Genomic DNA, 26587 nt, shown 5'->3' on the forward strand with positions numbered 1-26587 from the left:
ACAAATTAAGCACTGATTTTAGGAGAGGTGCAACACCTCAATGGCGCAATTAAAAAAAGGTTTGATAGAGACCCCAGATTTTGCGCCTCAGGTAACGATACGAGGGGATCTCGGAGCTGTGCGGCATGCATTCAGTGGCGGACAGGTACTGCCTGCCTCTCTTTAGCCTTCAGTTACCCGATCTGCAGTTATTGTATGATCGACTTCAGGAGGATGAAATTCAGGGATGTGAACCTGTGACGCTGGTGTCAACACAGATGACCGCAGTGGATGCGAGAATACACTGAAGTATTTCCGAGTCTGTGGGCGCTGCGAAGCCTGCCAGACAGCTAAATTAGTGCTTTACAAATCCAACCAACCACCAAGCAAGACAAACGGGAGAGCGGGAGAGGCGAAGGTGCGAGACAGAGACCGAGAAAGCGTGAGTTAGCCGCAGGGGCGTTGCCGCCATTGGTGCAGCAGGTGCAGCGGCGCCGGGCCATTGAACCCTGAATACCGCCACATCCAATAAACATTTAACAGGACCACAAACACAGACCCGCGGTTCCGTGGGTGCGCTCTGTGCTCAACGTCACAACATTTGAGCCAGTCAAGGACAGAACGGAGACCGCAGAGAGTCACGCTCATCCAGTCATTTCCCTTTGCATTCTGGGACTCGCATTCATGTATTTATGAAGCCCAAATATAATAACCTACAACAAGGGGTGGTGATGGACAGAGTCTCTGAATTAAGCAGAGTACTCTCACCCAGTCAAGAGATCAGGGCTAGATCCAACACCGTTTTTTAGCTCATTGCACCATCCCAGTTTCAGAACCTGGCTGTATGCAAATTAGTCTGTCCCTGGCCCAGTGCATCATGGGAACAGGGCAGACCAGACTACAAAAGCCAATTCTTACACTGGGAAGGAAACAAGCTTCCGGGGACCGGTTTCTGGCATTTCAGCCGTCTTCGGCCCGGCTTGCTTGAATCCTGATGGTGCAATGAGCAAGGGACTCACATCTGAGTATACCCTTCCACGCTTAGGGTGGACAAAATTATTTACAACAAGGGGTGGTGATGGACAGAGTCTCTGAATTAAGCAGAGTACTCTCACCCAGTCAAGAGATCAGGGCTAGATCCAACACCGTTTTTTAGCTCATTGCACCATCCCAGTTTCAGAACCTGGCTGTATGCAAATTAGTCTGTCCCTGGCCCAGTGCATCATGGGAACAGGGCAGACCAGACTACAAAAGCCAATTCTTACACTGGGAAGGAAACAAGCTTCCGGGGACCGGTTTCTGGCATTTCAGCCGTCTTCGGCCCGGCTTGCTTGAATCCTGATGGTGCAATGAGCAAGGGACTCACATCTGAGTATACCCTTCCACGCTTAGGGTGGACAAAATTATTGTGGAGTGGTGTGGCTCACTGGTTAGAGGCGGCAGGCCTGAGAGCAGAAGTCAGCCCGGGACCAGGGTTCAATTCCCGACGCGGCAGGGTCATGGACCTTGGTCAGCGGACTCGATAATTCTCGCTTCGGTGCTTACTCTAATCAGGGGTTCCACTCGGCAACTCTGGGCATTAGCTTGCCTAATCTCCACAACGGCCCCACCAATTCCGGGGATGCCTGGCTCCACCTTGGGGACTCCCAGCAAGGGACCATCCCACAGGGAAAGCCAGGACGGGTTCTCCAGAGTTATACAGCGCCGGGACTCCCCGTTGCTGGGGCAGCTGTGCGCTTTACAAGTATACTACATTTTACATTTACATTTACAACAAGGGGTGGTGATGGACAGAGTCTCTGAATTAAGCAGAGTACTCTCACCCAGTCAAGAGATCAGGGCTAGATCCAACACCGTTTTTTAGCTCATTGCACCATCCCAGTTTCAGAACCTGGCTGTATGCAAATTAGTCTGTCCCTGGCCCAGTGCATCATGGGAACAGGGCAGACCAGACTACAAAAGCCAATTCTTACACTGGGAAGGAAACAAGCTTCCGGGGACCGGTTTCTGGCATTTCAGCCGTCTTCGACCCGGCTTGCTTGAATCCTGATGGTGCAATGAGCAAGGGACTCACATCTGAGTATACCCTTCCACGCTTAGGGTGGACAAAATTATTTACAACAAGGGGTGGTGATGGACACCTTCAGGATTCAAGCAAGCCGGGCCGAAGACGGCTGTAATGCCAGAAACCGGTCCCCGGAAGCTTGTTTCCTTCCCAGTGTAAGAATTGGCTTTTGTAGTTTGGTTTGCCCTGTTCCCATCATGCACTGGGACAGGAACAGACTAATTTGCATACAGCCAGGTTCTGAAACTGGGATGGTGCAATGAGCTAAAAAACGGTGTTGGATCTAGCCCTGATCTTTGGACTGGGTGAGAGTATTCTGCTTAATTCAGAGACTCTGTCCCTCACCACCCCTTATTGTAAATTAATTCAAATATAATAACCAGCACAGAAAAGCAAATGAAAACGGTAGGCTGGATAAGCTGCGGTCTGTGTTTCTACATGGCGGTATGTGTGGGGGTGGAGATGTAAGGTGGCCGAGAGAGGCCATTCCACATCAGTGGGAATCAAAAGGGGGACATTCATTGCTCCTTTTCCAAGTTGATGACTATAAGCGCTATACAAATGCAATTACACTTCCCATAAGCTGTAGAGGCAGTGTGACCTTGGCAGACGGGCTCCGGGCACAAACTCCAGTAACAGCTGCATGAAGGGCCCGAGGCTGCCCAGCAGGCGACTGTGAGACCGAGAGAAGGAGGAGGAGGTGCAAGGGAGGAGGGTCCTGGAAAAGGATGTCCAAAACAGGGGAGGGGGAGAGGAGGATGAGTTGTGGAGGAGGGAAGTGCGGGCCGGGAGAAGGAGGAGGAGCGGAGACCTCCGGGGTCTGAGAGAGGGATCGGAGAGTGTGTGAGCCGAAGGAGGCCGAGGTCAGGGGCAGAGAGTAGAGGGCTGCAGCCGCAGAGATGAGCCCGGAGCGCGGCGAGAACTCAGGACCAACAGGGGGTCAGGGCGGCCCCAAGGACTCCCAGATCAATCAACAGCGAGGAGTGCGGGGCTGCCCAGTGAAGCCGGAGATAGCGGCCACGGACACACACTCTCCACCAGGGGTCGCTCTGGAGAGCTACGGAGGACGGGGACCCGCAGAGGGGAGACCCGGGCGCGCTGCAGCCGGAGACCCGCGGGAAGCAGAGCAAGACCCGGAGGAGGGACCAGGAGAGGGCGCCGGGCGACCGGGCATGGATGGGTGCGAGCCGCGTCTGGAAATAGGGTAAACTGCACCGCAAGGGGCATGCGCGTCACATTTCAAAGGCATCACGGTGTGGATGTGTGTACATGTGTCGCTTTATGTGTGCGTGTATTTGCGCTCCTGTGTGTGTGTGTCTCTGTGTGCGACGGCGGGGGGAGGGGGGAGTGTCGTGTATGCATGGGAGAGTGTGTGTCTGTATCTATGTATGTATGTATGTATGTGCATGCGTGCATGGGCGCTCGTGTGTGTGTCTGTGTGAATGCGCATGTGATCAGCTCAGGGATCGAGGTTACCCACGCAAACTGCTGAAACATGCTGTAAAAAGAGCGTGGTACACCCCACAAGAGACTTTGTTAACCAAAAGGGTAAAACCACTAATGGAAAAGCTTGTTTTTGTATCCACCTTTGGCCCTCACACCAATAAGTACAAGAAAATCATCACATCAAATTGGCATCTCCTGTCACCGTTGGAGTATCCAATTGGGAAACCCCTGTTCGCCATGCGAAAAAACAAAAGCATAGGCCAGAAAATAATTCGAGCAGACATGGAGACAACGAGTTCCAAAGTTAAAGACTTGCGGACACAGTGGAATCTATCTCCCATACAAGGCCATCGCAAGTGTGGAAATTGTTCAGTTTGCAGCATAACTATTGAAGGGCAAGAGTTTACACATGACCAAATCAAATGGACCCACTGTGAATTTACAAATTGCAAAACGAGAAACATTGTGTATGCCATCAAACGTCCATGTCCCAAACTGTACATTGGGAAAACCACACAACAGGCCAATCAGAGGATTGTGCAACATCGATCGCGCATAAAAAATAAAGTACTGACTGCCCCAATGATCCAACACTTTGTGAACCATAACCATTCAGAAAAAGAATTTGAATGGACTGTTTTATCCTGCGTTAAGCCACCACCGCGTGGAGGAAATATGGAAAACATGTTGGCCAAAAAAGAAGCGTATTTAATACTGAAATTCCATTGCACAACCAATGAGCTGAATGACTTGACAGAACTAAACCAATTCTGAACAAGCGCAACGTTTGAAGATTCCAAAAACCGGGTGTTGTTTCATCACAACTTCATCAAACTACGTGTCACAGAAACCCTGCTACAAGGAACAGGAAGAAGAACATATAAGCAGAGTCAGCACAAGCACCGTGTGATGAATGTTTGTGGAGAGATGCCATTTGCCAAGTGAAGCTTGAAGAATATCGCCTAAATGTAAGTGTGGAGAACTGCTCAAAACGTTTGGCTTTAAGGTATATTGGCAAACATGTGCGCAGCATTTAAACACGTTTTAATCTATTGCAAAAAAGCAGCCACGTGATGAACTGTTTGAGGTTAATGACCCGCAAAGAAGATGTAACTACAAACTTAAAGCACGAGTCCAAAACATTTGGCCAGGAGCGGCATTGTTAAATATATGTGCACCACTGAAGCGCTTCTCAATTTAATGCAAATGCGCAACAATGAAAAGTCCTAATCCGAAAATATTTGCACATGCGAAGGAAGGAATAGAAACACCAAAATATTGAGAAAATGGGGACACAAGCTTGAAAATGTGACATACCGCAAAGTAATTCAGACTTTCTTACGATTCTTCCAGTTCCATCAGGAAGTCATAACCCATTAAGAAGAGCCAGAAATCCCTGAAAAAGGATTACAACATTCACAAGTAAGGGAGAGGCCACATTAAGCTCGTCCTGTGCTTTTAACATTGGTTCATAATGGTTGTCTAAATGACCACGATTCAATTGTATTTTAGGGTGGAATGTAAAGCCCTCAATGAAGTATTTTGGCTCAATTTAAAACGCAAATAAGGATACAAGGTGGGAGTCATCTCAAGTAAACAAGAAGACTCCAGTAAGTCTCATATATTTAGACAAAAATGAATCATACCTGCTGAAAATGATCAGACTCAAAACCTCATACTTACACAATTTATTTACCTATGTTTAGGTGTCTAAGAGGATACTATTAGGAGATTGAATTTCAGCAAAGAAGATAAGGTACCAGATAAACCTAGTGCCCATTTTACCTATTAATTGCAGAGAAAGAAAGGGTGATGTAGTGTGTTATTTATACATCTCATTATTTGTTAATTTATATTACACCGTGGTCTAAGCCCTGATGATAATCCCCTGAGGCAGAGGGGAATTGGAAACGCGTCGGCACACTAATATTTTGCCTGCGAGGGATCCACATTAATTGAAGCTCTAGAGAGGGTGCCACTACATGAAATATACCCCGGGAGCAAATCACTTCCAGAGAAAGTTGTCCCCGCAGTATACCTGTTTGAAGCGCTCAACGAACTTAACAATACTTAATGTCATAGCGCTTACAGGCATTGTTAGAATCACCGACTGGTGTAATTGTTGGAATTAATGGTTAGATTTGAATAGATTGTCGTCATGTTTAAGTTTTTGAATTGTCCAGTTTTTTATTTGTTTATTAACATTTATTCGTGAGGAATGTATAAATGAATGAAATGTGTATTCTTTTCATGCTATAAAAAAATGAAAGGATGTTTGAAATCAAGTTGAATCAATACAACTGTGAAAGTAAAATGCAATGACGTGATGCGTTGTATTTCCAAATCTGCATGCGTAATTAGCAGTTCCAAAACTGGTGGCCAGGTAATCCTTTTTGAAAAAACAAAACCATGAACATGTTACCCAGCTCTCACTTTCTTCAAATGACAACACATTAATTCTAAATGAACTATGAGAAATGCCTGCCTTGCCTACAACCCCCAACACCCCCAGGAAATCTCTCATAAATGACCCATACCTGGAGAGTCACAAAACCTGCAATTCCAAAAAGTTCTCTCTGTACGCCGCAGTTCAAGAGGTGTGCCTTGCACAAAGCCTCTCTTTTCAGGCAAATTTCCAAAAGTGCTGACTTAACCTTACAGACATCAAGGCCTCGCACCCCTGCCTTGGGGTGCTTTAAGCCTATTAGCTCCAGTGACCAGAACTTGTTGTTTCTGTTACTCATTGCAACTCAAGTGAGCTCTTCCCTGTTTGCACAGCAGTCACCTGACCATACAAATGTTGTCTTTCTCTTTATTTTCTCAACAGTATGCAACTGGTTTCTAAGTGTTTTTTTTTATTGATCTAGTTTGTGCAGAACGACATGCCACGCAGAATAAAGACGGCAGAAGATTATGTGCTGGAAAACAAAGATTTCATGGTTGAAGAAGTGCGTGGGCAAAAGATGTTAATTTGAGGGTTTTGCAGTGTGACTGTACCAATAGTAACTGGGAAGACTGCAACCCGAATTGCTGAACATCTTGTCGCTAAGACCCACTTGAAATTGAAAGAACAATCTAATACCGAAATACCGACAGCCTATGCCAGATGTCTTTTGCTGAGACAATGACACACTTCAAAAGAAAGCGTGAGGAAGAAAAGGATGTGGCACATGAATTTGTACGTGCCCTAGTGCGATCTGGAACCAGCTTACACCAAGCCGATGGTCCGATTGGGAATTGTTCCGAAAGCGTGCACCAGCATGCAAAACATTACTAAAAGCAACACAAATGTATGAGAAATACCTACCAGAGGTGTTCCTTGCAGATATTGAACATATTTCAGAGTTACTCCAAGGTGATGTAAAGATCTCTGTTACCATTGATGAAACTCCAGAGTGGCAGTGCTACTCACATTTTGTGATGCAAAAAATGGATGGTACAGACGTACCATCATGGCAGATCTAGATGTACTGGAAACATGCAACGCAGTGTCACTTGGAATGCTGCTGCAGAGAGTTCTTACCAAGTTTAACGAAGATTGGAGTAATATTGTTTGTATTTGCAGCGATTCAGCTACGTATATGAAAAAGTTATGTGATGGCCTGTCAAAAGCAATACCTGAGCTGAAGTGTTTCCCTCTAAGAGGTGCTTGCCACTTGCTATATGGTATGCTGAAAGCATCTTTACAATCTTCTGAGCTAATGAAGAATACTATTGATTTTGTAGTCCATTCAGGTGCACTGTTTCGTTATGCGCGGGAACTAAAACGCAAATATTTCTCATTTTATTGTTTGTGTGGCAGCAAAGAAAGAGTCATCCCAACTGTGTAATTTAGTCGGTGGTTCTTAGTCCTAGAGGCCGTAAATGCAATACTATCTATGTGGCGACCGTTTACTGAATTTTTGCTTAGTGATGATGAAAAAGGCAGGAAATGTGAGGATCTTCGGGTGCATATTGATAGTGATGTCAAAAAAAGTACATTGTACTGCATTCTTGGATTTTTATAGGAAAACATGACTGCTGTAGTGTACATAATCAAAAAACTAGAGTCAGAAAACACCCTTGTCTACCAAGTGTTCAGCATAATTGGTGTAGATGTCAAACATCTCCTCGGGAGTAGGCTCGGTGATTCGTTTAGTGATTTTGGCACGGCAACATGTTCCCTGTTAGAATGCTTGCCACTTGGTAAGCAGAGAAGTGTCGAGGACCAATTCAGGTAATTTTATTTTACAATAAATGAGAAATGGCTAGCTATGATGCATACAAATATCCCTTCACTAACCATGGCGTTTGAAGTTATTGAAGCCTCACTTTGGTACTCTGCACAAGTGTTAGATCCCTTACGTAAAGGAAAATTTTCTCCAGACTTCGAAAAGTACAGTTTCATTTTTGACCGCTTTAATATGTCTGAGGGCATATGCACCCAGTTCAACGCATATATTGCAGAACCTGGCCCAGAGAATGTAAACCTTGAGGTGCACCAGTATTGGCATGGAAAGCTACGTCAGTGGCCAGAGTTGGCAAATTATGTTCTGGCTGTTTTGGTGTTGCCAGTCTCAAGTGCCAATGTTGAGAGGGCCTTTTTTCACAAATAAAGGTGTACAAGGGAAGGAAAGAGAGAGCGCAAATGACCAAAGAATCACTGAAGAAATATTGTATGGTGTATTACAATAAATTCGACTTGTAAAATGTATTTGGACCTTGTATACCCTGTACGTACACTGTCTATATACCATGCATTAATGAAGAAAGCAAGCAATAATAAAAGCAAAGTGTTCCATAAACACTGGTAAAACACAGTCTCAGTTGTTTTTATGGCGCGAAAATGAGTAACCACTGAAAAGCACTGTTTTTTGAGGTATTGAAATCACTGGAAAACACTGAAAAAACACCACCAGAATTTACCAAAAATAGAAACTGAAAACAGGAAAGCCTGTATATAATATTTACAAATGTAATATTCCCACAAACTGAACCACCTTCTCAGATCAGACAGACAGAAAGAGTAGAAGACACATCTGACAAAGACGTTTTGGAAGTTACGGACCATGTGAACACAAAACCCCACCACCAGGTATGATGAACATATGGAGGAAATCAACACTATGTTTCCAACTAATAATACACCTGTAGTAGGTGTGATTGATTCATCTTCTGTTGACAATGTAGCCTCTTTTGAAAGTGCTACATTTACTTTTATACATCAGTCTGTACGCAGAGAGGGCAGGGTTTCCAGCCATGCAGGGTGTGCATTACTAGAAAACATCCCAGTAGTGCATCTCAATTTCATCCATTGAAACAACCATGTTAGTTAAAAAAACATAAGGCAACTTGTGAGCATAGTAGAAGGCTTAACAAAATGACACAATGTCTGAGCATAATAACAATCTTATCTAATATGTCAGAAATGTCAGAAATGCTATAACATGCGAGGCATAGGAAAACAGGCAAAGACACAATGATACACAAATACAGGCTTTACGTCGGAAAGTACAAAGTTGGCATCTGCAACAGCAATGTGTAGACTCACTTCTAAAATGCAAGTAAAAAACGTAATGTAGCCAGAAGTCTGGAACATGTGACACATACCCTTGAACAATTCAAACGAAAGAATGATCTAGTAATAGTAGTGTCTCTGTTATGCCTGAGCCTTGTCCTACTGGAACAACTAGCATTCAAATGTAACATGGTGTAGCCAGTTAAAAATGATGTCCAGTTGAAAAATCAACATGTAGAGCTACTCAATGCAAATAATAAAAAATGTTTGAAATACACTTGAATGAAATATTGTTCTAGGGATCATTATTTAGTCAAAGAAAATTGCATATTTTGTGATATTGTTTTTGTTAATTAAAACAATGTAATTAAAAAATAATACTAAAAAAAGAAACATTATTGGAAGAACAAAGATTGTGATGGATTTTTGATGACCTCAAAAATAATTGTTAGCCACATTAATTCTGCATTGTTGAACTTCAGCAGCTATGGTTTCATCTTGCTCAGGGTGGTGTAGGTCTAATCATATGTTGATCCTTATTGCCAGAGTCATCTGGGACTATTTCTGAAGGCATGGCTCTTCAACCTGCAATGTTATTTGGCACTGCACATGTAGCAATTAGTCTACAACATGTTTCGGAGACATACTCGAATGCACCACTAGACTTATGACTTGTTTGCTAGTGTGCATTATTACAGCTCCTCCCCCTATGCAATCGTGGATGAAAATATGGTGTAAGAATCCGCAGTCACAGGGACGAGATACTGTCACCTGAAGTAATATAAAAGTATTTAATTTCATACAAACACATTATTTTACAATAACAATTAAATATTGAGATATAAATGTATCCTTACCAAACAACCATCCGTCACCAGGCTGTAGTTTAGATAGCTGTATACATAAAAATATAGAACTCATTGGTGCTTCTTGGAAACCATGCTATAATATCAATTATGAGGCATGAAGCAATACAAACTGTCTTGTTATTTAGGGAGTGGTAACATTTTCTTTTTCAATAGATATATTCTGATAGTAGATAAATGAGGATATGTGTACACTCCACACATTTAATTGCATTTGGGAAATGTGCAATAAAATAAAAAGGCACCTTAGTGAGTTGTAATGCTGCTAGGGTGTTATGAAAATACAGAGTCTCATTTATTGTTTCAAGCATAGCATTTAGAAAGTCGGATAAAATTGTTGAAGGAGCACTCTGCCATATGTCCCCAGCAATTGCTACAATGCACTGATATCTCCCGGATGTGAGGAGGTGAAGGCAACATAACACCTGAGCATGTGTATGGATAGCCACATTACACTGGGTGGACCTTCCTAAAACAGGTTCCAAATCAGAAATTACACCTATAATCAGCACCTTACTAAACCTATAACTTATAACGTTCACACATCTGCTATTCTGTTTGTTCAAAGTATCACTCATCATCTCTCTTCTCCTTCTCCTCTGCTGTGCTCTTAGAATGTGAATCCTCCTTACTATAGTAGAAAGTGCAGCCATTGTGAAAGATTGCAATGTATTTTGGGTGAACTTTTACACCTTGTGATTTGTTACAATCTGGTAGAAGGTGATGTTAATTTAAAAGCACACTATTTGCTGTTTTTGCTAACATTTGCAGATTGTAAATGCTTTATACATTGTGAATCAGTACTTCTGAATCGCAAATTAAGAAATGCAAAAAGCAATGGCAAAATAAGAACTTGGTAAACTATTTAGTGAAACTACGTTTTCCAACTCATAATACATCAAAGGAGGCCTATTTAACTTTGTAAAATATTTTGTGAAAGGTTTTCAATTTGTTCAACCTTTACACCTCAGACCCTTAATTTTCTGTCCAACCTCTTTGATTGGGCTTAACATTATCAATTCCATAGAATACAAGAAAACTAGGGTTTCCCGCATGCTTTTGTTGAAAATGTCTTGCTTCGGGAAAAGTGGTATTATTGTTGTTGTTGTCAGAATGTTTTTAACTTGAAAGATAGTCCTGTAAACATCTTTGATTGAAAGGACACTCAGTAATGAATATTACCAATTCATTATTTTGGTTAAAAACATTTAAAGCTATACAAAGATTTAAAACATCCGATGTTATACAATTTCATGTTTATGGTATTAATGAGAGCAAAAAAAATGGGACCCCCTCACAGTAAGTGTATGTTCAGGGAAAAGAGGGGAAAACAACACCTATATCTATACAAACATTTCCCTCATTGACCAAGAAATTTCCTTTGGAAGTATGCCAATACTCATATGTTCATTATTTTTTTTTTATAGTAAAGCATTTCATTTCTTTTGTTTTTATATTTCTTTCTTCATTAGATCATTTAATGCAAAGTCAGAACGGTTCATTTCATTACATAAGAACACAACAATATATGATCATAGGTACATTTCTTTTATAGCCATGATTATTGCTTATAAATTCTATCAAATACAAAAATATATATTTATATAAAAAGTCCTCCTGATAAGTCAACTACATACATCCATTCTACACATACACAGTCATTCATCCACATACATTTGTAACACCACCTCTGTTAACGGTAAGGAAAGAATTTAGACAGTGAGAAACTCAAAGATATTATTGGTTCTTCTTCTGCCAAAATTACGGGTCTCGGAATCACACTTCAATGAGACTCGGCACTGGGTCGACGAGCGTTTCAGTTGGAATAACCTTCCTCAGGACCACTTCAGATACAATTAAATCAGTATTCAGGGGACCTATAGATAGAATAACATATCTATTTTACAACACTGGCATACCAAACAAACATAAGTTACTATATACATATGACTATAAACTCAGTCTCTGTTTGTCTCATCACAAATCCATGTACATCGCTTGTAAGCATAGGTGTATCACCCTAGTGTTACAAAAATATAAACAGATTACCAACATAAACCTTCTAATCTTGATTATGCAGCCCAAATGTACTATGCACAAATGTCCGTGAGCTGTTAAACTGATACTTTACAAAACTATTTACTAACTGTACATGTATTATCTTGCTTTAGCTTATGAGATATGAATGTAATCCACGCACACTATGTTACTGTGACTTACCTTAGAGAGTCAATTTCTACCCTTGTCATCCAATTTTCCTTAAATATCCTGCATCTGGGCATAATCAGCAATTCACCGAGTCAGAGTGAAAGTTTGCTGAAAGAAAGTTGTAAAGTAGATTTAATTCCTTGGTCAACTCCACATAATAGAGTTAGTTAAAACACGGTCCCCAGGTCTATGGCGTAATAACTTCGATAAAAAATAAAGTTCACTGATATACGTATCTCTAAGGAAAACGACTTTTTTTATTCTTGAAGTCAGCCAACGGATTAATTGTTTACGAGATGTTTATCTCCAATGTTGACTGCGTTGTAAAGAGTGTTGTGTGACGCTTAAGTGGCCTACATAGAATGCAATCAACAAGCACATAGGTAAACCAAGTCTCTACAATGGACATAAGTGCGATCCCTTAGGGTACAAGCTGACTCCAAGACGTTAAAAAGCCACCCGACTCATAGGTATAAATAGGTACCAAAGGCTGTAAGTTCTAAGGACTACCCGTATAACTTCAAAATAAAGGTCCTTAGGGGTTTTATTTGATCCAACACGTGACATCCTAGTGACGCTTCACATTGAGGCGTTGTACACCAACATTCCGCAATGTCAGGCGTTACAGGCAGTCACGGCCCTCCTACGTAGATATCCTGAAAATAGACCAGATACCTTCATAATTCAATGTTTAGAAATCGTTTATTTAACAACTTTTTTGATTTTGTGGTGCCCTTTTTAAACAAATTAAGGGTACATCTATGGGAGCTTCCTGTGCCCCGAGTGTAGCTAACGCATTCATGGGAGAATGGGAACTAACTAATATTTTTAATGAAGCAGCACCCTTTTTCGATAATGAGTTTTCTTGGAAACGCTTTATCGACGACATATTTTTTATATGGAAGGGAGAGAGAGAAGATCTACAGGAATTTATTTTGTGGATCAATGCAAGTAATGAGAATCTTAGATTTACAGCCAACTGGAGTACTAGCAGGGTGGAATTCCTTGATATTATTATTGATGGCACCAAGGGGCTACTACAAGTAAGTCTCTACAGAAAACCCACTGCCAAAAATACCATCTTACAATTTGGGAGTTACCACCCCAGTTGCCAAAAAGATTCCATCCCCTTCGGGGAATTTCTCCGCATCAGGCGCAACTGCACAGATATGGTATCCTTTCACTTACATGGAGACGCTTTAAAGAAAAGACTAATTCTTCGTGGGTATCCACACCGTCTAGTACGACATGCTTACAAGCGAGCTAAGTACTATGATAGGGAGGCATTGTTACAGGGCACCACTAGGAAAGCACGTGATCAAATCACTGTGTCATTAACCATTCCAAGTTGTATTTCAAGATACAAAATGCGATCAATAAGAACTGGAGGATCCTGAACACAGATGAAAGTGAGTCACAGTTACCACGTCCACTAGTTGCTTATAGAAGAAACCGGAACCTCAGGGACCTGTTGGTTCACACACGGGAGAATTCTAGCAAAGTGGATGGTCAGAGATCTATTACTGGTTTATCTTGTGTCATAGGGAATCACAGATGTGGCTCTTGCCATGCCTGTGATTCCACCTTGGTCATTGATCATTTCAGTTATAATGATGTTGAAGTCAAGTTAAGGTATCTCACCAACTGTAGAAGTAGTAACATCATATACATCTTATTTTGCCCTTGTGGTCTCGCCTATATTGGTGAGACAGGGCGAGAATTTCGTCTACGTTTCAGTGAGCACAAGTCCGCTATTAGAACTAAAAAAATTTCTGCCCCACTAGTTCAGCACTGTTTAGAGTTTAATCACACAGACATGGAGCTCAAATGGTGCATTATTGAGAAAATACAGCATAAAATGGGACAGCCTATGGAAATCACAAGAAAATAACGTGAAACCTACTGGGTTTTTCAGTTTGATAATATACGGAAAGGCCTAAATGAAGAGATAGCTTGGTATGTTACCAAGGGATGAAGTTTTGCAGATAGTTTGGTAGATCTGACTGTCTCTAGCTTCTCTATATTTGTGAATCTATTGGCTGCAATCTGTATATCTCTCTGCCCGGGATATAGAGAGAGAAAATATTGCATATATGAGTTATTCTTTACACCCTTAATACTTAAATTCCAATAGGATATAAAATCATTTAGAATGACTCTGTCTATATAATCAACATATTTACAACTCTAAGGTAGGTTTATGCCATTGAATATCTTATATTTCGGATGGTACCAAGATATGAAGCTTTGTAGAAAGACTAGCTTTGCTATGTTAATGAAATTATTGGCCGCCATCTTTACATGCCTCTGTTCGAGATATAGAGAGTGACAATATTACACATCTGAGTTATTCCCTACATCCCTGATATTCAATATCTAAAAAAGACACAAAACCATTTAGAACGACTCCGCCTATACAACCATTTCATTTACAAATTGAAGGAAGGTCCATGTTACCGTATATCTAAATTCTTTTTACCCTCCTTCGATACTTGTATTCATAGATACATGTAGTCCATACATGGCATCTTAGACCGATGTATTTTTTAAACATAATTTAATTTTCGCAAAACATTTAAGTGGTTAGTAGGCGATAAACAGTGTTTTATCGTTGTCCACTTTCCATCCTCATTCTCTTTCTGGATGCGTTTTTTAATATATTGTACCTCTTTAGTGTTTACTAAACCTTAAACGATATGGAGTCCTCTTTCTATTGATGTTAGTCAGAGTACGTCGTTGCGTAATAGAACATCGCGATAATTCACCATGTTAAAAAAACCATCGATAGCCCCCTGATTCTTACTCGTGAAATGGAGGATGGGGAGCCCGTATACGATTGATACGCCACTTTGCGGTAAGTGTTTTTAGGAATCAACACGATCCTGCCCTAAGTACCTCTATTTTGAAGTTATACAGGTAGTCCTTAGAACTTACGGAGTTTGGTACCTATTTATACCTATGAGTCGGGTGGGCTTTTTAACGTCTTGTAGTCAGCTTGTAGCCTAAGGGATCGCACTTATGTCCATTGTAGAGACTTGGTTTACCTATGTGCTTGTTGATTGCATTCTATGTAGGCCACTTAAGCATCACACAACACTCTTTACAACGCAGTCAACATTGGAGATAAACATCTCGTAAACAGTTAATCCGTTGGCTGATTTCAAGAATAAAAAAATGTTGTTTTCCTTAGAGATACGTATATCAGTGAACTTTATTTTTTATCGAAGTTATTACGCCATAGACCTGAGTGCCGTGTTTTAACTAACTCTATTATGTGGAGTTGACCAAGGAATTAAATCTACTTTACAACTTTCTTTCAGGAAACTTTCACTCTGACTCTGTGAATTGCTGATTATGCCCAGATGCAGGATATTTAAGGAAAATTGGATGACAAGGGTAGAAATTGACTCTCTAAGGTAAGTCACAGTAACATAGTGTGCGTTTTTCATTCTCTTTATTTACAACTACACGGAGGATGAGAGGAACTCACCTAGGTTATTTTTCATATTTTTCATTTCAGCCATATTTATTCTCTACATTTATTCATTACTGGGCCATCCGAAATTTGGATAAAGAAAGATGACTTCATCATCTAGAAGATAGCCTATCACGGGAAATAGAAATATTTAGTTGTAGTAACCGATCTCAAACAAGCTTGTAGCATACATCTTCACTGCCTATTCCTTAATTGTAGGTTTTTTCCCAACTAACATTTGGCAAGTTGGACGAGTTCTACACTCAAGGCCTCGTTGGTTATATCTAGGCCGACTGAACAGACGTTCAAAATAGGTATGATGGATTACATTCATATCTGTTAAGCTAAAGCAAGATAATACATGTACAGTTAGTAAATATTTTTGTAAAGTATCAGTTTAACAGCTCACGGACATTTTTGCATAGTACATTTGGGCTGCATAATCAAGATTAGAAGGTTTGTGTTGGTAATCTGTTTATATTTTTGTGACACTAGGGTGATACACCTATGCTTACAAGCGATGTACATGGATTTGTGATGAGACAAACAGAGACTGAGTTTATAGTCATATGTATATAGTAACTTATGTTTGTTTGGTATGCCAGTGTTGTAAAATAGATATGTTATTCTATCTATAGGTCCCCTGAATACTGATTTAATTGTATCTGAAGTGGTCCTGAGGAAGGTTATTCCAACCGAAACGCGCGTCGACCCAGTGCTGAGTCTCATTGAAGTGTGATTCTGAGACCCGTAATTTTGGCAGAAGAAGAACCAATAATATCTTTGAGATTCTCACTGTCTAAATTCTTTCCTTACCACTAACAGAGGTGGTGTTACAAATGTAGGTGGATGAATGAGTGTGTATGAGTAGAATTGATGTATGTAGTTGACTTATCAGGACGTTTTATATAAATATATATTTTTGTATTTGATAGAATTTATAAGCAATAATCATGGCTATAAAAGAAATGTACCTATGATCATATATTGTTGTATTCTTATGTAATGAAATGAACCATTCTGACTTTGTATTAAATGATCTAATGAAGAAAGAAATATAAAAACAAAAGAAATGAAATGCTTTACTATAAAAAAATAAAAAAATAATGAACATATGAGTATTGACATACTTCCAAAGGAAATTTCTTGGTCAATGAGGGAAATGTTTGTATAGATATGGTATTAACAAGATACATCATAACGTAAAGGGATCGGACAAGGAAAAGTGAACTTTTCAGGAAGTTTGTGACAAAAACACAGTCCAGTGACAAAAACCTTCGTATTGATCCATTATGTCTACCATAAGTACTTATAACACTTCAGGGAAGATCAATAGATCTATTGTTCTAAAGTGTATCCCCCTCGTGCCTTGTCATATTTATTCTGGTCATTCAAGGTTAAGCATGTTGAGGTTTAAAAGAAGCATCTGGAAATAAAATAAGTAGCATCAGATAAATACATTCACAATATGAAATACATTCATAGCAAAAATAAATAGAATAGAGAACAGGTAAAAAAAACTTCAATTCATTTGACCCCAACATGTGTTAAAAACATATTAAAAATATTTGCCTTTCTTTTTGGTAATTGGCCCCACTGATTGCAAGAACATGCTCATGGCAAAGACTAGAAGGGTGAGGTGTCTATTAAGAGAGCTCTAAGTGCTGGTTGGAAAGGGAGGGTTCCTAGGTTAAGGCACAGTGGTCTAATTCATTCACATTTAGGTTTCGCATACATTGGAAAGAAGAATAAGATCTCTTCAATGCGTTCTACTGTGCGATTGGTACACAGATAGCATACTACCCCATTAACAGAGCCCTGTTTCCTCTCTGTGGGGCATGTGCATTGATTTTAAGTACTCCAAATCGCAGCTTCATGAACAAAGACCTAGCCAGCAGCAGTTGAATGGAGTCTACATATGCTTCGTACATGGGGAAAGGCTTTTGGAAAATGAAACTATTTGCCAAATTGCCCAGGAAAATTTATCTGTGCGAGATAAGATAGATATGTTCCCAGAATGTGGCTTTAACAACCAGTACCTGTGACATATATCTTGGAACCAGAGAAGACTTACGGCACTGGTGAGTCATATAAGGGGTGATGTGTCAGTTAAAAGAAGTCTAAGCACTTGTTGGAAAGGGCAGAATCCCAAGTTAAGGCGCAGTGATCTAATTCCTTTACATCTAGATTTGACTTACATTGGACAGAAAATAACTATTTGCAAAATTGCCCAGGAAAATGTATCTGTGTGAGATAAGATGGACGTGTTCCCTCATACAGGCTTTAACAACGGTTACCAGTGATGAATATCTTGAAACAAGGGAAAACGTGTGGCACTGGTGAGTCCTAAAGGTGACCATTGAGATGATTAATTATATATAGTGAGAAAGGTGTAGGGGCCAGAATGAACCCCTGCCTCACCCCCCTAACAGAATAGGATGCTTTCCATAAATTCACCATTACTGCCCCATCTAACCTAGATGTAATTATCCCTGTAATGTCTCATTAAGATGTTAAGAAAAAAAGGTGGAACTCGGATGGATTGTTTTTAAAAAGAAGGACCTGGGAACAAAATCAAATGCTACTCTCAGTTCCATGAGGGCACTGTATAAATAGTCAAAGGTAATTTCGTATACTTCCACAGAATTAATGTTGAATGTGATACCTGATCTACTGTGCTCATTTTAGTTCTAAAACCAGTTTAAAAAAGGTGTCAGTATACTTTTTGCAGCATCCAATCCTCCAGCTTATTGAGAACTTGACGAGCAAAAACCTTTAGAAGTTATTCAGAAGGCTTACAGGACTATAGTTTGAGGGTTATCCTTTGTCTTTCTTTTTAGAAATTGTTATAATTTTGGCCCTCAGTCAGGGAGGCGGGATTTGGGCGCCTGCAAAAATGTAATGTTGTTCAGCAGGGTGATGTAAGGAACCCACATTGTTAGTTCAGATTAAAGAAGGTCTCCCGGAATTTTATCTGGCCCTGGGGCCCTCCCTGGTTTTAAACTCTCAATGGCAACCAAAGTTTCAGGCAGTGAGAAAAAGCTTAGCGTACAATAATAGTGAAAAATGACCACCCTCTACTGGATTAACCATGGTGAAGAGCCTATATTCTTGGGAAACATCGATTGAGACGGTTTGCAAAAATATTCATTTAAGTGAGCAAAAAATTGCTCATGAAGCATGACTATTAGGATCTCATCCATAAGACAATTGATAAAAGATTCAAAAAGCTTAAAAAGCTTGGATACCTTAGAGCCAAAGTATCTTTATTTGCTACAATTCTACACCATTTAACTGTCCTGTGATTATTCCCAACCTGAATGTCAGGACTGACAGTTCTAAAGGAACCTGATAAGGCTGCTGACTTGGGGTAGGACAGCTTAAGAGCCAGCAATTATGATCCCTGTCGGGCTTAGAGTCAATTTTAAAGTCAATCATTTTATGCCAATTAGAAAGGTCCAAAATAATATCCGTCTGTCTGTGCCACAGGCCTCTAGTAAATGTAGGTGCTCTAAGTTGGTCAATGACCTTCCATTACAAGTGCACAGGCCATGGGATAAAATTAAAGAAACTAGTTGGCCGGCTGATACCACATGGGGAACTCAAAATATGGACTCAATAGTAGCGATGCCTCTTTGTCGGTTATTAATTTCAAGCATTTCAGGGGTTTAAATCTTATATTAAAATCTCCCCCTATAAGACAAGGAGGTTTGATATCACTATTGGTTAATATCCTTACAAACAAGCGAGATTAAAATATAACTACACCTTGGTAAAATCTTAGCCTAGATCATTTTCCTCCAGACGTTCTGCCAGCCGCAGAGGACTCAGAAAATTAAGATATTTTCATAACATGGACAAAATGCTGGTTTGGTTAGCCAAGGCTCTTGAAAAAGACTTATTGGAAAATGGTTTACTTAAGTGAGCCTGTCTATGGCATTTAGTTTAGTTCACAATCCAGCCACTTTCCAGCAAATAACTGTTTGGGGGAAAAATCCCCTTTCTCTATGACAGTAATAGTGCTTATGATCTGTGGAAGGTATAATTTTCCTCTAGATGAGGATGATTTTTCCTGAAATTTAAGGTCACGTTAGGGTGCAGGACTTTTTTCATGGCCAAACGAATGAGAGGAAATATGATGCTTATCAGACTGATAGTCAAGGATAAGCTCAGCTACCCTGGGATGACAATCCTGCCACCTAAGGTCTCTTGAACTGCAATTATTGAGTCAATCAATCTTGTGTAAGCCTGCTAATGGGGCAAAACAGTTGTGTACCCATATAGACTCGCAAGTCTGTCTCTCTCTCTTTGTTTGGCATATCATCATCCTTGACCTTGAACTATTGATAAAGGTTGATAGTAGAAACTAATTGGTAAAATACCAATATTCAACTCTTGATGCATACTGAACCCATTTTAGTGTAGAATGTAATGTGCCGGATCCGGATAATTGCAATCAATAATAACAAAATCCCAGTGGAAACTCTTCTTAGCATTACCAATCCACCTCACTCTCCTTACCATCAAGATGTCATTCCAATCACTTATATTGACGTTGGATACCTAATGAGCCAGTGGCATGCCCTATTTTTAGGTCTCGGCTGGAGAAAGCAGCGCGCATGCGCTGCTCTCGGCATCCGAGAGGTTCTTGGAATCAATACAAATTCCAAAGTTCTCAGAGGCGGAGTTAAAGCCCCGCCCATCTTGTTGATTGGTTTGCGTCATTGGGCATGCAAAAGGCTGGCAACTCATTGGAAAGGAGGCTGGTTAGGCCTTCCTTGTTGCCGCCTTGTCTCCTTTTGGCAACGCCCACCGGTATTTGATCTTTTACCGGCGGCGTGATACTCTCTGCTTCATTTGTCGCTACGCACTTTTTTCCTCGCATTCGGCTTTCAGCTTTAGCAAAGTCAGCTGTGTGTTTATTTTTGCATCTGAAAATAAACACGCAGCTGACTTTGCGGTACTGGCTTGTTTTCATATCCTCTACCCTTTGCAGGACAAAACAGCTATTGTGAGTGAGATCCCAGGCGATCACATCAGTTACACACGGTACCCTCCGGGAGCTTTGGTTTCACTTCGGAGGACGTAGGAGGAGGCCTGGGAGCGGCGACGGAACCTGGAGCGGTGCAGCTCAGTGCTGAAAGGTAAAGTGCACCCACGCTACAGAGGCGAAGACACCCAGTCTCCCCAGGTAACGTCGTAGTGCCTCCTCTGTGAGAGGTCTGTGACTCTGGCTGGCAGACAGTTAATGGGATTGGGAAGGGTCCTGTAGGGGTCGGGGAAGGGAGGCAGGGGCGTAACATAGGCACCCGCAGACCCCGCATTGTGGGGGGGTCCCCGTGCTCCAGAGGACCCCTCACCCAGCGAGAGCAAGCACTGTTGAGCAGAGCTGCCACTGGTTCGCCGTGTGCTCTTCATGGCAGAGTGTTGCATGCGTGGGGGAGGGGTGGCCGCCGATGGCAATACACTTAAGGGAGGTAGGCGAGGTATGCAGAACCAGCTCACGGTTTTGGGGTGATGATTCTGCCGAGGGCACTGTGGAGTGTTGATGGACCTTGGGGCTGGGGGCATGCACAAGAGCGGGTGGTTACAGGCAATCAATGTGGCTTGTAGAGGGCACTGGGGGGGTGGAAGGGGGATGCTGACTCCAGGCACTAGGAGTTGCCCCCAAGGGGCACTCTGGGTACATTCGAGGTCAGGGGCGTGCTCGACCAATAACAGGCGGTTTGAGGGTTCCTAAACGGCTCTCTGGGGAGGGCTAACAAGGAGCACTAGAGTGCTGGCACGGCAAGCAAGTGTGTTTACGAGGAAGGGCCAGGTGCCCGAGGACTGGGCGAGGCTGATTGTAAACATTGGGGCATTGATTGCGGGCACTGGGGGCTGTTCTCCACAATGGCAGCTCACAGGAGCGCTGGAGAGAGGCTGTGGAGAGGCCTTTAGGGGCATAGAATCACAGGCTGCAGTCTGGGTGGCATGAGGCCCCCACTCACTGATGAGTCGGGGACAGTCTGGCAAAGGCCTGTGGTCCCTTTGGGGTGTCGAGACTCTAGAGAGAAGTTTAAGGAAGGGTGTCCTTACTGTGGTACCCCTTACAGGCCTGGGGAGAGGAGGGTCTCTGACTGGCGCCTCTTTGCCTCCCAGCCACCAGTGCTGCATGCCTACTTCTGAAATCAGACCTCAGCTGGCCCTAGTGTCCCGTCACCTCCCACTGCCTACTACATCATGTGCATTCTAACCTTCAAATTTAGTCCACCCATTCCACTCACCCAAATATCCATCCAACCAACCAACCATCCCCACCAATCATCTACCAATCCCCAGCCACACACCCACCCTTCCATCCACCCATCCATCTATCCATCCATTCAGCTATCCATTCATCCATCCATCCAGCAGCAGCCGGTGCAGTTAAGCACCGAAGGGGGGGATCTATAGATGATAGAATAGAGTAAATTAAATAAATTAAAAAATCCTATTCCGTCAGTCAACATCACCCCGCCCTCTAAGCTTAACTTCATCACCAACTGCTGCATCCATCCATCCATCCATTCAGCCATCCATTCCCAGCCATACACCAATCCTTTCATCCTTCCAGCCGTACCTCTGTCTATCCATCCATCCATCCATCCATCCCCAGCCACATATCCATCCGTCCATTCCCAGCCACACATCCATCCGTTCATCCATCCATCTATCCATCTGTCTGTCTGTCTAACCGCCCCCCCAGCCACACACCCATCCGTCCATCCAACCACCCACTCACCCATCCGCCCGCCCATGCAACCATCCCCAGACACCTATCCTTTCACCCATACATCCTTCCGTCCATCCATCCCCAGCCACACACCCATCCTTTCATCCATCCATCCATCCCTCAGTCCACCGATCCATCCATCCCCAGGCACCTATCAATCCATCCATCCTTAGCCACACACACATTTGTTCATCCATCTATCCGTCCGCCCAGCCACAAACCCATCTGTCCATCTACCTGTCCATCTACATCCATCCATCCATCCATCCGTCCGTACCTCCGTCCGCTCATCCATCCATCCGCTCATCCATCCATCCGTCCATCCATCCATCCGTCCATCCATCCATCCAACCATCTATCTATCCCAAACAACTCATCCATCCACCCACATCCATCCATCCATCCATCCATCCGTACCACCGTCCACCCACCCATCTGTCCATCCATCCAAAGTGGGGCAAAGTGGTAGGTGGTGGGCCAGGCCACAGGGGGGGCCTCCCTGTGTTTAGCACCCCTCAAGTTTCGTTACGCCCCTGAGGGAGGCAGAGTCTCCTGTTAATTTGGGGAGGGGTTTCCACTTGAAATTATAATTGCCAGCCAGGCGCTGTGATTTTTGGATTTCTCTAGGCACCTGCATCAAATAAAAACCTGCTGGAAGGGAAATTGCAGAAATGTCTTGTGCGTTGTTTGAAAATTGGGCAAGGCAAGCCTGCTAACCTATTAATGGACAGTCATTATTAAAAGTACTATTCATGTGTCATATTCTACCACAAACCCTTTTATTGAAATTTATTCCACAGTGAACAAGCATTAAAAATGTAATTGGTCTTGCATTTTATTAAGTTAAAGCCATTTGCTTTGCTATACAATACCATTAGCAAAGCAAATGGCTTTAACTTAATCAAAGGCGAGACCTATTTCATTTTCAATGCTTGTTTAATTGAGCAGTTGACTCAGACACAATGTAGCTCAATGGTGGAACATTACTAAGGATGACTAAGTACAGTCAAGCATCGGGTGGGAAATTAATGAGGTCACATGACTTCTTTTTTAAGCTCAAGAAAATGTTATTGACAAATTTAAAGGTGTCTATAAAAAATACACAATAACCTCATATCGGTACATTCAGAATAATCATATTGAGAATATACGAATCAGACTTATAAATAACAACATATGAGATACAAGTAATACAAATAAAATCTGAAAATCAATAAATTATAGAAGATATTATGAACGGTTAGGGGATCAGGGGGGTTCAAGAACTTCTTGTTGTGATGGTTGTAGGTTAGCGAAACGTTTGGCGCTTGCATCAAGAAATATTGTAACAGGTGACCACAAATCCAAACGCTTTGTTGCCAAATATATAGGGTAAACAAAAGCAGTATCTAACCTATGGTTGTGGCAAACAGAGTACCACCAGGCTCTATAAGAAATGTTTGTGAAGTCTTTCCAATTTATAGTAAATGGCTGAAAAGCAAGTGCTAATAACAGATCAATAATTTTGACATTAAACATCATATTTTCCCATACAGGTGAAAGACTTCCTAAGAAAAAATTGGCAAAGGAAAAAGGAAACTTAGTTTCAAAAATTAGGTTGATTTGAGCCCAAACTTCTTTCCAGAAATTACATACAGATACACAGGAGAATAAATCGGCGTTTGGAGATGAACATGTCCAGCAAGCATCTGACACAGTTGAAAAACTTTTACTTAATGCATGTGGTGATAATAAAAGTCTTTTGTATACAAAAAATAATGTTTGCGTTGTGTTTGCTGATCTGGAGGATTTACGTAACTTAATCCATAGTTTCTTCCATAAAGGTATTGGCCAAGATGTCTGAAAATCATGTTCCCACGCCTCCTCTATTTTGGATTTCTGCCTAATAGTGTCATTACCCTGTAAAAAACTGTATATAGTAGACGATTTAGGTGTACTTTTTTAACAGAGTATGCAGTGGTGAGAGGGAGTCCGAATTGTTAGAAATAATAGGTGTACTGGATATTTGGGTATATGTAGTCATCACGACTTCCTTTAAAAGATTGTATTTAAAAGTGAATGAGGTAGGCAGGTTAAACAGTTGGCTAAGCAAGGGAAAAGATAAAAAGACTGATTGGGAGAATAACTGGTGAATCCAAAGTAATCCTTTCAGTCTCAAAGTTCTCCAATAGAAGGGTTTATTATGAATAAGCAAACTTTTATTATGCCAAATGGTTGCATTGAGGAAGGAATCTATAATGTTATGTGTAGGGGGAGATGATGACTCAAGGAGTTTAGAGGTCAATCTAATTATGGGAGTTGAAAGGGTCTGCGGTTGGCGCGAGAAGGAAAGATACTCATGAAAAGAAAAGGGAGATAGAAAAAGACGCTCAATTGAGGTCCACAAAGGGCAGTCATCTATGGGCTCAAGTAGCCAAAAAGATGCCTGAGGTAGAAGGAATGCTTTCTGACACGCCTGAAAATCGGGAAAATGAACTCCACCTTCTGTTTTGGAGCAAGTTAACCTTATCAGAGACATTCTGGGTTTTTTGACGACCCTGGAACGCAACAGTTGCACCAAGCAAGAAAACACACAATCACTCCTGTGCATATACACTACGAGAGAACATAACAACCGCACGCGCCAGTGACGGGGCTTGGGGAGGTGGGAGGGTGGGATGGGGGTCTGTGGGTAGTTAAAAGAGGGACTGTTCTAGTAACTTAGATTAAACTGGTACATTGATCATAAGAGTTAACATATTTTCATAACATGACACCATAAGACTGGGATAGGAAAAGTAATGTAACGCTTTATGTATGTCTTGTGTAAAAACCAATAAACTACGTTTTAAAAAAAACTATGGGCGACAGCATCATCTTAATGGTGTCTAAGTGTCCCCACCACGATAAGTAAAGGGGATGCCACTTAGTGGTTAGGTCTGAAAGCTTTTGAATATATTTATTCATGCACAGTGATACCGTGTCTGAAATATAAGGTGTAATATGTAGCGCTAGGTATTTAATATGATTGGGGCTCCATGTAAAGATAGAAGCGCTAAATTCTGGTTTAAAAGTATATTATGTTAAAGGCAAAATTTCGCCTTCATCATTATTTAGCTTATATCCAGAAATAAGGGAGTATGCTTGAACTTCATCTAGCAAGGCAGGGATTGATTCACTTGGATTTGATATAAAATGCAAGATATCATCAGCATAAGCTGCAAGTTTAATATGGTAATTTAACATTTGGAAACCATGTAAATTTGGGTTTTGCCGTAATTTGGGGAGAAAAGGTTCCAGAGCCAAATTTAACAAAAAGGGGAGATAAGGGGCAACCTTGACAGACTCCTCTACCTAAATCAAAGAATGAGCAAATCAAATCATTAGCACAAACTGTAGCACGAGGATTGGAATAAAGAAGAGAAACCAAGGATGTAAATTTAGGACCAAATCCAAACCATTTAAGAGTGTAAAACAAATAAGTCCACTCAACCCTATGAAAAGCTTTTTCACGCCTAGTGCAATTGCCGCTAAGGATGGTTTTAGGCGAGAAGATTTGGACAGAACGTTAAAAAAAGTTGTGTATTGTCTGAGATAAATCGTCCCTTAACAAAGCCAGACTGTTCCTTTCCTAACAAGTTTGGTAGGTAGGAATCTAACCTAATAGCTAATGCTTTAGAAAAGATGTTACAATCAATGTTAACCAGGGAGATAGGCCTATAGTTTTTACAAAATCTAGAGTCTTTTCCTTCCTTGAGGATGAGGCAAATATGTGCTTCTGAAAAGAATTCAGAAGAGTTATTTAAGGAGCTAAAAAAATTCATTAAAGAGTACAATTTAGGCAAAAGGAGTTTGGAGAAGTGGAGATAAAATTAAACGATAAACCCATCCGGACCCGGTGCCTTATCTTTCTTAAGATGTTGAAGTGCATTTAAGAGATCTTGCTGTGTAATATCGGACTCCAAAGAGGATAAATCCAGGGAAGAAAGTTGGGGTTTTGGTATGTTAGAAAAGAAATGTGATAGGGAATGATCAGTGGGTTGTGTTTTGGATGAGTATAGAGATTTGTAAAAAAGGGAGAATTAGCTTAGAATGTCAGCATCCTTAAATTTCAAATTTGAATTTGTGTCATATATCGATTCTATGTTTGATTTGTTCTGCCTGACTTTAAAGTAATTGGCCAATATTTTCCCAGCTTTATTTTTACCTCCATATAACTTTGCACTGGACTTTAACAGGTATAATGAGGCGTCATCAGTCGACTTCTAGTTAAACTGCAATTTAGGGTTTATAAGGGCTGTTAAGCAATCTTTCGAGT

Source organism: Lissotriton helveticus, chromosome 4_1 (assembly GCF_964261635.1).
Source record: "Lissotriton helveticus chromosome 4_1, aLisHel1.1, whole genome shotgun sequence".
Classification (NCBI taxonomy): Eukaryota; Metazoa; Chordata; class Amphibia; order Caudata; family Salamandridae; genus Lissotriton; species Lissotriton helveticus.